A 16,115-nucleotide genomic window follows, 5' to 3' on the forward strand; every position below is an offset into this window, starting at 1 on the left:
GTAAGTGATAGAGAAGAGATAGGAAACATAACATCAGAAGGTGTGGAAATTATGAATGCCTATCAGAATGTGACATCAGCATTAGAGAAAGAATGTGAGAAAGAAAAGAAGAACAGGATATGTCAAAAATACAAGAAGAGCTGAGAAATGAACAAGAGAAAGAATGGGAAGAAAGGTCACAGGTAAAAATTACACCAAGAAGAAGGATGACAAAAATGCTAAAGGAATTAGAGCAAGAAGTAATAGATACTGAAAAATGAGCATCAAGAGAGAAACAAGCAAGAAGAAGAGATCTGACAAGATTGGAATCTAAAGAAAAACACAGTCTTTTAACTCCAAGAGCACGCTCAAACAGCCCTAAAAGAGAATATAAATATGTTACAGGCAACCTGGTCCTAGAGCACATTCCAAAAGAAAAGCCATGCTGGAAAAGAGGCCCACAAAGAAGACTGATAAGAACAACAAGCATGCATTTACCAAGTGAGTATCCAAGCAATGTGCATCTAACTAATGAATTTTTAAGCAGAGTGGGTCTATCAGATGAACAACCAGATGGCACGTAAACGTCTGATGAAGACTCAGGCCATATAAATCAATCCAGAAGATATCCAAATGATATGCAACCATACTATGAGGAATTACAACAATACTCCATGAGTGACACCGAGATACACAGTAGATGTCTGCCAAGACAATGTCCAATTTTAATCAAAGGAACACAAGGACAATACGTACCATGGGCCAATCAGGACCTTGATGGACTGATAGCCCGCCTTCCAGACATCCATGAGGGGGCTGGAAAATGGATCAGAGTAGTTGAAAAAGAAACTACAGGAAAACTTCTCGCTATTGGAGATGACAAAGCGTTATTGGCAAAATGCCTAGGGGGATCCAAGGTGAATGAGATACTTAAAAAAGTGCATCTAAAAGGAGCAATTGACGATACCAAAATGGATGGAGTTGCATTTGATAGATATCGCACTGACATGTGGGAAGAATTAAGAAAACAATAGCCATCACACATGGACCCAAAATCCCTGAGAGGAGAACCAATAGGTGAAGCAGAAAATCCTACCACTTATATTCAAAAACAATTAAGAAGATGGAAACAAGAGTTGGAGGAAAACCCAGAAGCAGACCCAGTAAGGGCTACGTTATTCAGAACAGCCATAGTGGATGCTATGCCAACCCCAGTGAAGGAAAAACTGGAAAATGTGGTTGGACTGAACTCCAAAACACACAGGGAGTTCTGTGAACATGTGACTCATGCTGTGGAACAATACAGGAAGAATGAGTCAAGATTAAAACATCAAGAAAGAGAACTACAGAGAAAGCTGACACAACTACAGCTCAAAGAACTAACTGGAAAAAAGAAGAAGATTCAAACTACTGTAAAAGAGAAAGAAGAACAAACAGCAGTAATGGCTCCTGTAAATGTGCCTGCACCTGCTGCCCAGTCTGCATTGATACAACCTGTAACTGTTATCCAAAATACAATATCACCTGCCAGAAGTGCATCGTAGTCATCATCACCAATTGTGATCTACGTAAAACCAGAACAACCAAACAGCGGAAACTGAAACAGACCACAGTAAGGAGGAAGAGGAAGAGCTAGACAGAATATTGGCCCTAGAAATAATGGCCCACCAATAATATGTTGGGGATGCAATCAACCTGGACACAGTAAAAGATATTGCCCCATTAATCCATGGCAAAACAACCAACCCCCAAGCCCAAACAGTGCTCCATGGCAGCAAGAATACCAAGCTCAAGCACCAGGTCCACTCAATCCATGGCGTTGACCACAACAGGGCAACTAGGGCTTCCCAGAGGATCCTATGGGGAGGGGTCTACTTCCAATGATATCATCTGATGCTGATCAAGAACCTATGCTGCAGGTCAAAATAGAGGGCAAAACAAAACCAGTTATGCTAGATACTGGAGCTATGTTCACGTGTATAAGTCCAAATTATGCCTCTCACCTCCCCAAGTCTGGAAAATATGTAAAGACAGTAGGATTCTCGGGACTCACGCGGCTAATTCCAATTACAGCTCCAGTCAGCATAAAAGTAAATGACGCAGAAATAAAAATTCTCATTCTAATATCAGAACAAACACCTGTTAACCTACTAGGGAGGGATGCTATATGTAAAATGAATTTACAGATATGGTGCTCTCCAGAAGGAATATACATAGACAGTAGGGGAATCAAACAAATGACTGTCACACAGTTTCAAGAACCTTAAGAGCCACAAGCAAACATATATTGGCTAGGAGATGTAGGAAAGGATGTAGAAAAAAACTGTAAACAAATGGGGAAAATACATTAAAGAACAGCTCTGTGAATCAAGTCTACCAAAAACTGAATTCCATTGTACCATAATATATGATTCAGGAAGGGACTCAAAGCTTGAAAAGAAATGGTTAAATGACACAAAAGGACAAGAAGTTCCATTAAGCTCAAAATACATAATTGTAGGGCCAGAAGGAACAGCACTACAAATTGAGGAATGTAACTTTATTGAAAAATGGTTTCAAGTACCAAATTTAGTTCCACATATTACCTTATATGTAAGTAAGGGAAGTCAGGCAAAAGATTTAGGACCCATGATGAGAAGAGCAGAAAGGAAAAAGTGGGAAGCCACAGAAAATCCTTTAATCTTCTAATCATCTGACAAAACACACCTAAACATTTGGTTGTACTGCTATAACAGGCATTCCAAGGGTTGTGGTGATTACCAAAGAAAAATTGGATTCAAAAACAGTTGAATTAATGTTAGAAATGGAAAAACATGTACCTGCTGAAATGTGGTCTCAACATGATACAGATGTAGGTTTAGTGAAATCTGCTAATCCAATCTGAATTATACTTAGACCAGGATCGCATCTACCAAGAAAACAACAATATCCGTTAAACAGGAAGCTGTAGAAGGAATCAAAAAGACAATTGAGGGACTAATTAAGGCAGGGGTGTTAATTGAAACAGTTAGTCATTGCAATACACCCATGTTGCCAGTTGCAAAAGCAGACAAATCGAAATGGCGCTTAGTGCATGATTTGAGAGCAGTTAATGAAGTAGTGGAAGACTGGCCTCCAGAAGTTCCAAATCCACATACGCTGTTGACTAATGTTCCTCCTGCTGCCAATTATTTTACTGGTATTGACCTGTGCTCTGATTTTTTCAGCATCCCTTTAGCAGAGGAAAGCAGACACCTTTTTTCATTCACATATCAAGGTAAACAATATACATATACTAGAATGCCCCAGGGATTTAAACATTCACCACATGTGTTCAAGCAAGTTTTGAAAACTGATTTGGAAGATCTTAGATTGGATAGCACATTGATACAATATGTAGATGATCTGTTGATTTGTTCAACAACATTAGAACAATGTCACCAAAATTCTATCAAAGTGCTTACTAAATTAGCTGAAGGAGGCCACAAGGTCTCAAAAGAGAAATTACAGTACTGCCTACCACAGGTAGAATACTTAGGACGAATTATTGCGCATAAAACTAAAGGTATATCGCCAAGCCAATTAGAGGGCATAAGCAAAGTGCCCCAACCACAAACTGTGGGACAAATGATGACATTTTTAGGCATGACAGGTTTTAGTGCTGATTGGATAGAAGACTATTCTATTAAAACAGACAGGGCATCAGAATCTTCAAGCTTGGTTAACATGGGATACTGATGCACTGATAGCCTTTGAATCATTGAAAAGGAACTTCAGACAGCTCCAGGTCTAGTAACCCCAGATTATACTAAACCATTTCATTTGTACGTAGCAGATAGAAGAGATGGATATGCATGCGTCTTAATGCAGGAAATCTGCAGTGGAAGAAAAAAGCAACCAATAGCTTATTATAGCAACAAATTGGACAATGTAGCTCAAGGCTACCTTCCATGCTATTAAGGGCTTGCAGCAGTGTATTCTGCTTATGACAAAGCTTCCACTGTGGTAATGGGCTATCCAGTGATAATTTACACACATCACAAAGTAACAGAGCTCTTAGAACAAGGTAGATTTGTTTTAACTCAAGCAAGGTGTTTAACATATTCAACACTGCTAACTTACACAGACATCACCATAAAACGATATACAACAATAAACCCAACCAATTTCATCCCTCTAGAAGGGGAGGGAACACCTCATGAATGTGTAATAGACTCTTTAGCTTTTACCCGTCTAAGACCAGATCTAGAATCAACACCAATTACTGATGCAGAAACAGACTATTTTGTAGATGGGTCATGCTTCAGAGACCATCTAGGAAATCATGCTGGGTATGCTATTGTCAAGAGAGAAGACAACATTTTTATTCCAATTATTTTGCAGCATTGTGAACAGCCATGCTCTGCACAATTGGCTGAAATAAAAGCACTGACTGAGGCTTGTTTACTGGCTAAATATCAGACTGTTATTATTTATACAGATTCTGCATATGCACATGGAGTATGCCATCTATTTGGAGCAGTTTGGAAACAAAGAGGTTTCAAAAAGAGTGATGGGACACCAATTCAGCATGGCGACCAAATAATCAAGCTCATTTCCGCCATGATGCATCCAAAGAAATTGGCTATCATCAAATGTCAAGCACACAAAAAAGGTAATGATTTTGTCATTCAAGGTAATAATGCTGTAGACTTACACACCAAAAAGGCCTCAGGATGCCAAGAAGCAGTAATGGCAACAGTATCAGTTTTGCTTCAGCCACAACCCCAATTAGATGATATTGCACCTATGCAACAACAAGCTGGCCCTTATGAACATAGGGTATGGCAACAAACAGGTGCGAGTAGAGATGTAAATGGTATATGGAGGACACATGATTTCTCCAACAGCACTCCTTACTATTTTAATTTCAGATGCGCATGGTTTTGACCATTGCGCAAGGGGGGAGGTAATTAGGAAAATAAAAAGACAAGATATTGGTCCCCATATCTACAGGCAATGGTAGATGAATTTTTAGCTGAATGTGAAATTTGTGCCAAAAATGTCAGAAAGGGTAGATCTGCACCAATAGGTCACATACCAGTCCCAGAAGGACCATTTAAACACCTGGTAATGTACTATGTGGATATGGCAAAATCAATAAGAGAAAAAAGATACATGTTGGTGATAACAGACAGATTCAGTAGATGGGTAGAGGCAGTAACATCAGCAGACCAGGGAGCTCAAACTGTGATCAAATTTCTGACCAGAGAGGTCATTCAAAGATTTGATATACCATCTCAAATTAGTTCTGACAATGGCTCAGCATTTATTCAAAGAACAGTGAAAACAGTAATACAACAGCTGAGAATAAAACAAAGATTAGGGTCTCAAAATCTCAAAGCTAAGATCAACAAAATTTGTGCTGACACTAGACTCAATTGGGTAGATGCTCTACCCCTTGCATTGATGAAATACTGCATGCAGACCAATATAATCACTAATCAAACACCACATGAAATGTTAACAGGCAGACCCATGCCAGTACCATATTTGAGAGGTCCTTATGAAGGCCCACCTTTAGAACAGTTACAGATTGAGCTAAGGGCTTACATGAGACAATTAACTGCTATACAAAAAGCTATTTATTCACAGGAACAGAACAAGGGACCCAGGCAGGAAGAAGTGCTGTGTCCCACAGTTCCTGGAGACCAGGTTTATTTGAGAGTTTTCAGAAGAAGATGGAATGAACCCAGAAGGCAAGGACCTTATAAAGTAGTGAGAGCAACTCCAACAGCAGTACAGGTAGAAGGTAGCGCAATGTGGTTTCACTTAAATCACTGCACTAGAGTGCCTAAACTGAGACTACCAAGACCAGAGGAACAAACAGATAGAGCAGAAGATCAGGAAGATTTAGACATTGATCCTCCTGAAGCTGAAAGAGAGCCTGAAGCCCATGACCAAGACAGAGCAGAACAAGGAGAGGAAACCTCAGAGCAGGAGGGAAAGAGTAGTGATGCTATTATACCTCATTCTAGGGCAGCTGAGCATGCTGAAGCAAGAGATGAAGTACAGCTGCAGGAGGATGTACCGAAATCAGTGGAGACAGGACAGGAAAGTGGGAGAAGTTCTGATATTGATACTGATGTTGGTACACCTGACGCAGCAGCTACCCCAGACTCAAGGTCTTCCAGATACCAATCCCCAAGGCTTTCCAGTGACAACTCCCCAGATTCAGGACAGGAAGGGTCTCCTGTTCGCCACTTCTCACCAGGGCCAGGAGAGTTTCATACCATTGACCTCTCACAACTTGAAGGATTTTGGTATCTCAGATGATCTCCATAATGCCGTTAATTCAACACAAGGTACTCAAGTAAATAAATCTATTAAAAAGAGGTCTTTTAGCATTTCAATCTTTAACCCCTTTTATGATGACTATGAAGACTATTAGGATCCTTATGGAGGAACAGATTACTGATCTATAACATTGTCACCAAAAAACTATACTGATGAGACAGAAAATTAGACTGCAGGATTACAATTAGAAGTGCCTACTAATAACACAGATTATGAAACTGACTTGATATCAGAAAAAGAAAGATTACTAGAGAATGAACATCAGAATGATTGGTTCAAATGGGCAGAATATACAGCAAAACAATCAGGAATGTCTGGCTGTCTGGTATGTTCACCATCACCTCTGAAAAAGCTTATGGTAGTACCCAGTCGATATGATTATGCACAATGCACCCAACATTATTCACAAAATTGTACAAAGTATTGTATTGAGAGAAAAGCATCCTTTTGCCCAGCTGAGTGTCTGGGGTGTCTAGGAAGTACAAATAATCACAAATACTATATGAGTGAACATTGGGAAACTGAGTGTAAGTGTCTAGACATAAGAATAAATCGGTGAAAAAGAGAAACCCCCCTAAAATGGGCCTCATGTATTCAGATAGAAGAAAAAGGCAGGCCTAATTAATTAATTAACACAGTCGTAAAACCTAACTCAGGCCCACATACAAAGTTATAAATCTTACTGATAAAAACCATGCCAAAAACAAACAAAGGGAGTCCAAAACAGACTACAAATCCCATGAAGCCTTGCTCACTAAAGGATTGAACTCTCAACTCCTATTGTATGAGGCACACAACAGAACGCCCCTCAACCATGATATCATCAGGAGTAGAAATGCCTCTGAAATGCTTCCGGGATTTGCTTCCAGCAACTTTGCCCACCGTGTGTAAAAGCAGCTCATCGCTGCTCTCAGGTGTAGCCTCGAAGTAACATATGACTTGAAACTGTGGCCATACAGTCTCCATCTCGGTGGACGAGTTGAGATTACTCTGTGTTCCACTGAACACTCAACGGATCCGAAGGAGACCGCTGAGCAATCCGCATCTTCATCCGTTTGCATGCAGAAGTGTAGAGATAAAAGATTTCTCTTCCATTTTCAATCAAGTCGACGTTGCTGATTTCTCCACCAGCCCGCCGAGAATCAGCAGCTGTACCACCCGCTGACAGAGCGAGGAAACGTCTCCCGTCATCACCTGAGCCTTGAGGAACCGAGTCAGAGTTAAAGGACGGATGAACACACATTTTATGTCCTCATACGATTCAAGTAAGTGGTTTACATCTGGGCAGAGATAGAATATTATTGTGTGTTATTCTTGTGTATCAAGGTTATTGCTTGTACAGTTTACGGACCACCGTGTCCGCTCATTATTAATACTCAGGGTATTAATTATCACGAATGAGATTTGCTGTATTGTAGTCCAACCACATTGGACTGTTGTGCATTTCCGCCATCGCGGGTGAGACCGGCAAACTGAGTTTAACCATTAAAGAATCAAAGACTGTGGGACGGTTTACGAGCCGTCCACCGCGTCTCTGAGTGATAAACTAACAGCTGCTTTCTCTCCCACGATCGCAAAACCAGCTTTGGGCCATCTCTTTATTCTCTCTCTCTCTCGTACTAACCACACACACATACACACACACACACACGCGACCCCTCACAAACATTCTCGCAGACATTTTTGGCTAGTAGATAACTTCGTGATAAAGCTCAGCTTTGTCCCTAAGCTACCATTGACTGGTTTCTCTCCGCCCACATTCGCAGCCAAATTCTCTGGCCGGAAGTCTCGCGTGACATACTCTCCACGAGATTCATGTCCGCCATTTTGTGCGCATCCCTCCTTACACACACACACACACACACACACACTCTCTCACACACACACACCCCCTCATGTGTTATAGGATTATTTTGATTTTCATATCTAATCATATCACTGTTTAGTTTGTAGTTCTAAGTCGGAAGTTTATTGACTGCATTGTATTAATTATTAATTGATATCACTGCATAAATAAACTTCGTTATATTACAAAGAGAAGTGTTTTGGTTTGTTTTGCATACACCTGTGTCATGCTGATGGGATGTCAGTGCTCGGATTCAAGCCTTCATTCATTGTTTTTTTTCCGAAAATCGATGTTCTTCGGATGTCGATTTTCCTAAGAAAACAATCTAATATTGAGACTGTTATACTATCTGGTTATTAGTCCCTGATTCCAGGGTGGTGCCCCGTCGATATTAATCCTTATTAATATTCTATTGATTTTTGATAATTGATAATTATCTTTGATGATTTTTGAATTTGAATGATCAAGAAGCTAGTGTTAATTTTAATTAATGTTTCATCGATGTTAACAATTAACGATTATCTTTGATAATTGTTGATTTAAAGTATTAGAAAAAGCTAACACTGATTCTCATCAGTGTTCTATTGATTTTAATAATTAATAATTCTCTTTGATAATTATGAATTATTGCTAATAATCAGACCCGCTCCTAAACATAGCGCGCTACATTTACTGGAGCCCCATATGAGGTTTTAATGAGTTAGATTCAATTAATTAATTTAAATATGAATTAATAACTAAATAAATAATTATTAATTATTTCTGATAGTAACACTGATCTAAACAACCAGTAAAGCCCTACAAATATGATATAAACCTCAAGTTTGAACCTCAAGGGTGCTTTAACAAATGAGGCCAGCGCGGCTAGCACTGGGGGCGATTTGGGGACCCCAATGGGACCGCCTCTGCCGGGTATCCCCCGCGGACCTCCCATTCCTCAGCACGTCCCAGTTCCTTTCTTCCCGGAAGAGCATGAGGAGCTGACAAGGTTGTGGGAGGCACCTTTTACTGCCCGGTCCTGATCTCAGCTCCCCCGCCCTCATTAGCCTCAATGGTGGGGCGGCCAAGGGCTATTCAGCGATCCCCCCGATGGATAAGGTGCTCACGATGCACCAATGCCCGCAGAGCGCCGCCACCTGGCGCGGGCGCCCAAAGCTCCCATCGAAGGCCTGTAGGTTTACATCGTCCCTGACGTCCAAAACCTACATTGCTGCTGGACAAGCTGCCTCCGCCCTGCACACCATGGCTCTCCTGCAAGTCCACCAAGCCAAGGCGCTAAAGGAACTGCACGAGGGTAGTTCTGCCCCGGGATTGATGCAGGAGCTGCACTCGGCAACCAACCTTGCTCTCCGGGCGACGAAGGTCACGGCGCGGTCTCTCGGGCGGGCGATGTCCACCTTGATGGTCCAGGAGCGCCACCTTTGGCTCAATCTGGTCGAGATGGGATAGGCCGACAAGGCACGGTTCCTTGGTGCCCCCATTTCCCAGGTTGGCCTGTTCGGCAACACTGTTGAGGACTTTGCCCAGCAGTTCTTGGCAGTGGAGGCTATCCGGCACATCCTGCCCCGGCGCGGCTCAAGATCTCGCACCCCGCCTGCCCATCGCCAAGGGCGTCCCCCTGCGGTGACTGCATCGGCTCTGCCGCAGCACGCCCTTGTGGCTCGGCCCCGGCGTGGAGCCCACCGCAGGAAGCAGATGCCATCCGTCTCACGGCCGGCCGCGAAGAACCCGCGAAAGGCTTCGAATCGCCCTTGAGACGGGAAACCCAGGGACAAAAAAAACCACTGCTCTGGAGCTGGTAAGCAGACCACTCTATCCCCCGGTGGAGGGCTGGGAGGAGAATCTTTTGTTCATTTAATTTTTCTGCATGCCCAAGTGGCTGCGGTACCCAAGAGTTCAGCAAGAGTGGTTTCCTTGTTCCCTGGGTCACATACCCGGTGCACACGGCCGTCATCATGACCACCGTCCACCATTCCATTTTGGCAGGTTTGGCGCTCCAGCGGCGGTCTCCCCGCCCCTGCGCACCCAGCTGTGGCACAAATCCGCCCCCGATGACAGGCCTCTTCTTCCCCCATCCCAGGCTGTTCCAGGGGTGGTCACAAGGAGCCAAGAAAGTGCTTAGATTTCCCTGAACTCAGCACGGCCATGTCACGGCATGGCACCTCAGGCTCCGCCCCACCACAAGGCCCCACCCGCCGGTACGTCCGACGAGATTGTCCCCTTGTTCCCCCTCATCCAGAGCTTGGACGCATGGCTTGCGCTTTCCAATGCAATGGCTGATCCAGACTGTCCGACTCGGCTGCACCATTCAGTTCGCCAGGCGTCCACCCAGGTTCAGCGGCATCCACTTAACCTCGGTGAAGGGCGAGAACGCCGCTACCTTGCGCGTGGTGATCACTATCCTCCTACAGAAGGGTGCGATAGAGCCTGTCCCTCCGGCTGAGATGAAGAAGGGGTTTTACAGCCCCTACTTCATTGTACTGAAGAAAGGCGGTGGGTTGCGGCCAACCTTGGACCTGCGAGTACTGAACCGGGCTTTATGCAGGCTCCTGTGCAAGATGCTGATGCAAAAATGCATTCTATTGAGCATCCGGCATCAAGATTGGTTCGCGGCGGTAGACCTGAAGGACGCGTACTTCCACATCTCGATTCTACCTCGACACAGACCCTTCCTGTAGTTTGCATTTGAGGGTCGGGCGTATCAGTACAAAGTCCTCCCTTTTGGCCTGTCCTTGTCCCCTCGCGTCTTCACAAAGGTCGCAGAGGCAGCCCTTGCCCCGTTAAGGGAAGTGGGCATTCGCATCCTCAGCTATCTCGATGATTGGGTAATCCTAGCTCACTCTCGGGATGTGTTGTGTGCACACAGGGACCTGGTGCTCTCGCACCTCAGCCGACTAGGGCTTCGGGTCAACTGGGGAAAAAGCAAGCTCCTCCCAGTTCAGAGCATCTCTTATCTCAGCTTGGATTCAGTCTCCTTGACGGCACACCTCACGAACAAGCACGCACAGTCGGTTCTGACCTGTTTGAAGGCGTTCGAACAGAAGACAGTGGTTCCACTGAAATTGTTTCAGAGGCTCCTGGGGCATATGGCATCCTCAGCGGTGGCCACTCCACTCGGGTTGATGCATATGAGACCGCTTCAGCAATGGCTCCAGACTCGAGTCCCAAGATGGGCATGGTGCCACGGGACACATCGCGTGGCCATCACGCCGCTCTGTCACCAACTCTTCAGCCCTTGGACCGACCTCACATTTCTACAGGCAGGCGTTCCCCTAGAGCAGGTCTCCAGGTGTGTCGTGGTTATGACAGACGCGTCCAAAACGGGCTGGGGCGCTGTATGCAATGGGCATGCAGCCGCCGGCTCCTGGACGGGCCCGCGGCTACATTGGCACATCAACTGCCACAAGTTGCTGGCAATTCTGCTCGCCCTGTGGAAGTTTCGGCCGTTGATCCAGGACAAGCATGTGTTAGTTCAGACAGACAATAAGGCAACGGTATCATATATCAACCATCAAGGCGGTCTATGCTCCCGTTGTATGTCACAACTCGCCTGCCGCCTCCTCCTCTGGAGTCAGCAGCACCTCAAGTCACTGCGAGCCACTCACATCCCGGGCGACCTCAACACGGACGTGCTGTCATGGCAGGTTACCCTCAGGGGAGAGTGGAGACTCCACCCTCAGGTGGTCCAACTGATTTGGAGTTGATTCGGGCAGGCACAGGTAGACTTGTTCGCTTCCCAAGAATCCTCCCACTGCCCGCTCTGGTACGCCCTGACCGAGGCACCACTCGGTATAAAATGCGCTGGCACACAGCTGGCCCCCAGGACTTTGCAAATATGCGTTTCCCCCAGTGAGCCTACTTGCACAGACCCTGTGCAAGGTCAGGGAGGAGGAGAAGCAGGTCATCCTGGTAGCACCCTACTGGCCCACCCAGACATGGTTCTCGGACCTCACACTCCTCGCGACAGCCCCCCCCCCACATGAATTACCCTGAGGAAGTACCTTCTTTCTCAGGGACGGGGCACCATCTGGCACCCGCGTCCAGACCTCTGGAATCTCCATGTCTGGCCCTGGATGGGACGCGGAAGACTTAAGAGGCCTACCACCTCAGGCTAGGGCCCCCTCTATGAGGTGCCTGTATGCCTTGAAGTGGCGTCTGTTCGCTTAGTGGTGTTCTTCCCGACGCGAAGCCCCCAGAGATGCGCAGTCGAATCGGTGCTTTCCTTCCTGCAGGAGAGGTTGGAAGGGCGGCTGTCCCCCTCCACCTCGAAGGTGTATGTAGCCGCTATAGCGGCACACCATGACACAGTGGACGGTAAGTCTTTAGGGAAGCACAACCTGATCATCAGGTTCCTGAGAGGCGCCAGGAGGTTGAATCTCTTCAGGAGGTGGCAGACCCAGCCCTGACGTTGCTGTGACCGCTGTGCATTTTAAGCATCTATTTGGATCGCATGCAGAGCTTTAGAGTCCCTGAGCAGCTCTTTGTCTGCTTTGGTGGACAGCGGAAAGGAAGCGCTGTCTCCAAGCAGAGGATCACCCACTGGCTCATTGATGCCATAACAATGGCATATCACATCCAGGACATGCCGCCCCCGGCAGGGCTACGAACCCATTCTACCAGGAGTGTAGTGGCCTCCTGGGCCTTGATCAGTGGTGCCTCTCTAACAGACATTTGCAGAGCAGCGGGCTGGGCAACACCCAACACCTTTGGGAGGTTCTACAATCTCCGGGTGGAACCGGTTTCGTCCCGTGTAGTGGCATGCACAAGCAGGTAAGTCCGGGACAGCTGGCCGGGTGTATCGCTTGTGCATAGCGCCTTTCACCTCCCCTGAGCTGAAGACATGCGCTGTTGACTCCCAGTAGTGTTCACAAACTGTGTTCCCTGGATGATTTCCTCCGAGCCCTGTGGCAGACGAGTTCACGGAGAAATTCGCTGCCGGCTCAGTACATGTGCTAACTAAGCCCTGTACTGGGGTAGGTGCTCCGCATGTGGTGGTTCCCCATAGGTAACCCCATGCAACATATATCTTCCGCTAATTCGTTTCCCTGTTGGTAAACTGTATCTTCCTTGGGAAGAGGCTCCTCTGCCTCAGTCACCATGCTTGTAGAAACTTCTCTCCTGTAGGGTAGGACCTACTATGGGACTTCTCCACATGACATACTTCCGACAAAGCTCGGCAAGACCATGTGACATATTTCCACTCAAAATACACCCCCCCCCCCCCCCCGTGGTCTCTGTGGTGTCTTCCCCTTGGGAGGGGCACCCCCCCAATGTAGACCTGGTGGCCCCAGTCGGTTAATTCCTTTTTTTTGGGAAGAGGAAAAAAAAGAGGATAAGAGGCCATGACTGGGCTAGCCTGTCTCTATCTTTTGGGTAGTCGACTTGTCCTCGAAGGGCCGTTCGACACTCATAACAGCATTGGGGGAGGTTACGTGTCGGCCTGGTGCGCTGGCTACGAGGCACACAGTGATCTGCCCGTCACACACTGCCAGTTCACATAACACAGTTCAGCCAGTAGTGGCGTTTTGTATAGGAACCCCTAGTGTCACTACATCGACACAACGTAGAGTGAGTGACAGATAGTGAACGTCCTGGTTACTTGCGTAACCTCCGTTCCCTGATGGAGTGAACGAGATGTTGTGTCCCTCTTGCCACAATGCTGGACTACCTGCTGAAATGGACAGGACCTTGTCTCGGCTCCTCATCACAAAACCTGAATGATTGGTTGCATACCAGCTCCTTTTATACCCGTATGTTCGGGGGAGTGGTATGCAAATACCACTCGCCAATTTTCATTGGCCTTTTATCAAAGAGCAGAGGTGTTTCTGGTTCCCAAGAGTGACCCCTAGTGTCACAACATCGACACAATGTCTCGTTCCCTCCATCAGGGAACAGAGGTTACGCAAGTATCCAGGACGTATCACTTATTCACAAGACCTGAAAACACACGAGAGAATTCATACTAGAGAAAAACTTTACAAGTGCTCACACTGTGAAAAGAGTTTCACTCATTCACATGAACTTAAAACACACAAGAGAATTCATACTGGAGAAAAACCTTACATGTGCTCACACTGTGAAAAGAGTTTCACTCAGTCACAAGACCTGAAAACACATGAGAGAATTCTTACTGGAGAAAAACCTTACAAGTGCTCACACTGTGAAAAGAGTTTCACTTATTCACAAGACCTGAAAAAACACATGAAAGAATTCATACTGGAGAAAAACCTTACAAGTGCTCACACTGTGAAAAGAGTTTCACTCAGTCACAAAACCTGAAAACACACGAGAGAATTCATAATGGAGATAAACATTACAAGTGCTCACACTGTGAAAAGAGTTTCACTCAGTCAAAAGACCAGAAAACACATGAGAGAATTCGTATTGGAGAGAAATCATACAACTGCTCTTCATGTGGGAAAAGTTTCAGGGCAGCAAGTACTCTACATGGGCAATTTTTTTTTTACATGTCCAAGTAGACACACTGAGCAAAAATCATCTTCAGGTCCAACAAGATTAAGTAAATAGTTGGAAAGATGAACCCAAAGATGGAATTTTTCCAAAATGAGTAGCATCCTCTTAGAAAATTAGTGATGTTTCATTTCTAAATAAATCAGTCTTTTTAAACCAATCTTTTAAGTGATCACCTCCATACACTGACTTAGACTTCATGTTCATTGACTTCACTCCCTTTCGAAGCCAGTGAGCTCTAGTTTGATGCACAAGAATGGTTTGGTACACAACTAAATCAGTTGTGTCAGTTGTTTGAGTCTGATTGAAATACAGTATGTATCCTTTGCATTGAACTAAGGTTAGTGCGTGATGTTTTGATCTTCTATTGGTCACATGTCCTCTCGTCATGCAGATACGCAGTTCAGAGTTCACCAAACTTAAACTTTCGATACGCAGCGTAGTATGAAATTTCTTTGATGAGTTTGCCATTATTGATTGAGTACACATAAAATCAGTGTTCAAAACGATAACTTTGTCTTACCCAGATTCACTACGGTAAGCCTACAAAAAGAATAAGTAATTTTTAGCTGTCGGGTCGGATTTGGTGCGAAATCGCAGGCTAGTGTCAGTCATCCTTGCGTCTTTACATCATGTCCATAAACCCAGAAAAGAAGTACAGGTTGTCGTGTGTTCTGGCGGGGGAAGCGATGCTGTTCAGTCACAGTTCAGGACAGCATCGCAGCAGTCTGGTTGGACGTTTATCTTTTAACTCTTTGGCAAAGTTTTTTAATTGTTAAAATGTTTGGAGATATTTTTTGGTAGGGTTTTTGAAGTTTATATTGATTTTCATGCTTTTATGAATTGAACATTACTCGTGTTTACTGCTTCCGATGTATCTACGTTTTCCAAGGAAAATTCCTGTAACATGTTTACTTACATTCATGACTTCTGATAACTGAATAACATTGCTGTTGTTTTGAGGTTCCCTAAGTGTGTGTCTGTGTGTGTGTGCGCACCACCATTTTCTCATTTTTTACCCCAGTCACATAAATGTTCATGTTATCACTTTCCTTTGTCCTTTTAGCAGATAGTCTGTTAAAAAGCCACTAAATGTGAAGTTTCTACATGGTAGTTTCCCCATGAAATGTATAAACATCTCAAGTTGTTTATAATGTACCAATTTTATAACACAGCAATGTACGTATTAATTTGTTTAGTGTGTTACCACGAAACTATAATTTTGCACATTTCATATTATTTTAATGTTTAATAAAGTATATTTCATCCCCATCATTATTGAATCTTCATTTTTGTTAGTTTTCAGTTTTATTGTGTGCAGTGCATAGATGAACTATTGTAGTATTACAGTTTACTTGCATTATCGTCTGAGGTTGTACAATAGTATATAAAAATTAAAGCTGCAAGCAGTGATGAACAGGCCCTCGCACCCTGGTGCACGTTGGGGCTGCTGTGCCAGGGGAACGGCATTCAATTTTTGTAGCACTTTTTATGTTATAATGTA

General features: G+C 44.7%; 1 protein-coding gene and 1 pseudogene across 7 annotated transcripts in view; both read left to right on the forward strand.

The window, feature by feature from the left end:
- Positions 1-14,619, forward strand: part of LOC127420179 (zinc finger protein 721-like) — a 29,314-nt pseudogene extending 14,695 nt beyond the window's left edge.
- LOC127419864 (zinc finger protein 271-like) overlaps positions 1-16,115 on the forward strand; it is a 263,395-nt gene that overhangs the window by 157,813 nt on the left and 89,467 nt on the right. The gene's annotated exons all lie outside the window — the stretch shown is intronic.

The sequence above is a fragment of the Myxocyprinus asiaticus genome, chromosome 29 (genome assembly GCF_019703515.2).
Source record: "Myxocyprinus asiaticus isolate MX2 ecotype Aquarium Trade chromosome 29, UBuf_Myxa_2, whole genome shotgun sequence".
NCBI lineage: Eukaryota > Metazoa > Chordata > Actinopteri > Cypriniformes > Catostomidae > Myxocyprinus > Myxocyprinus asiaticus.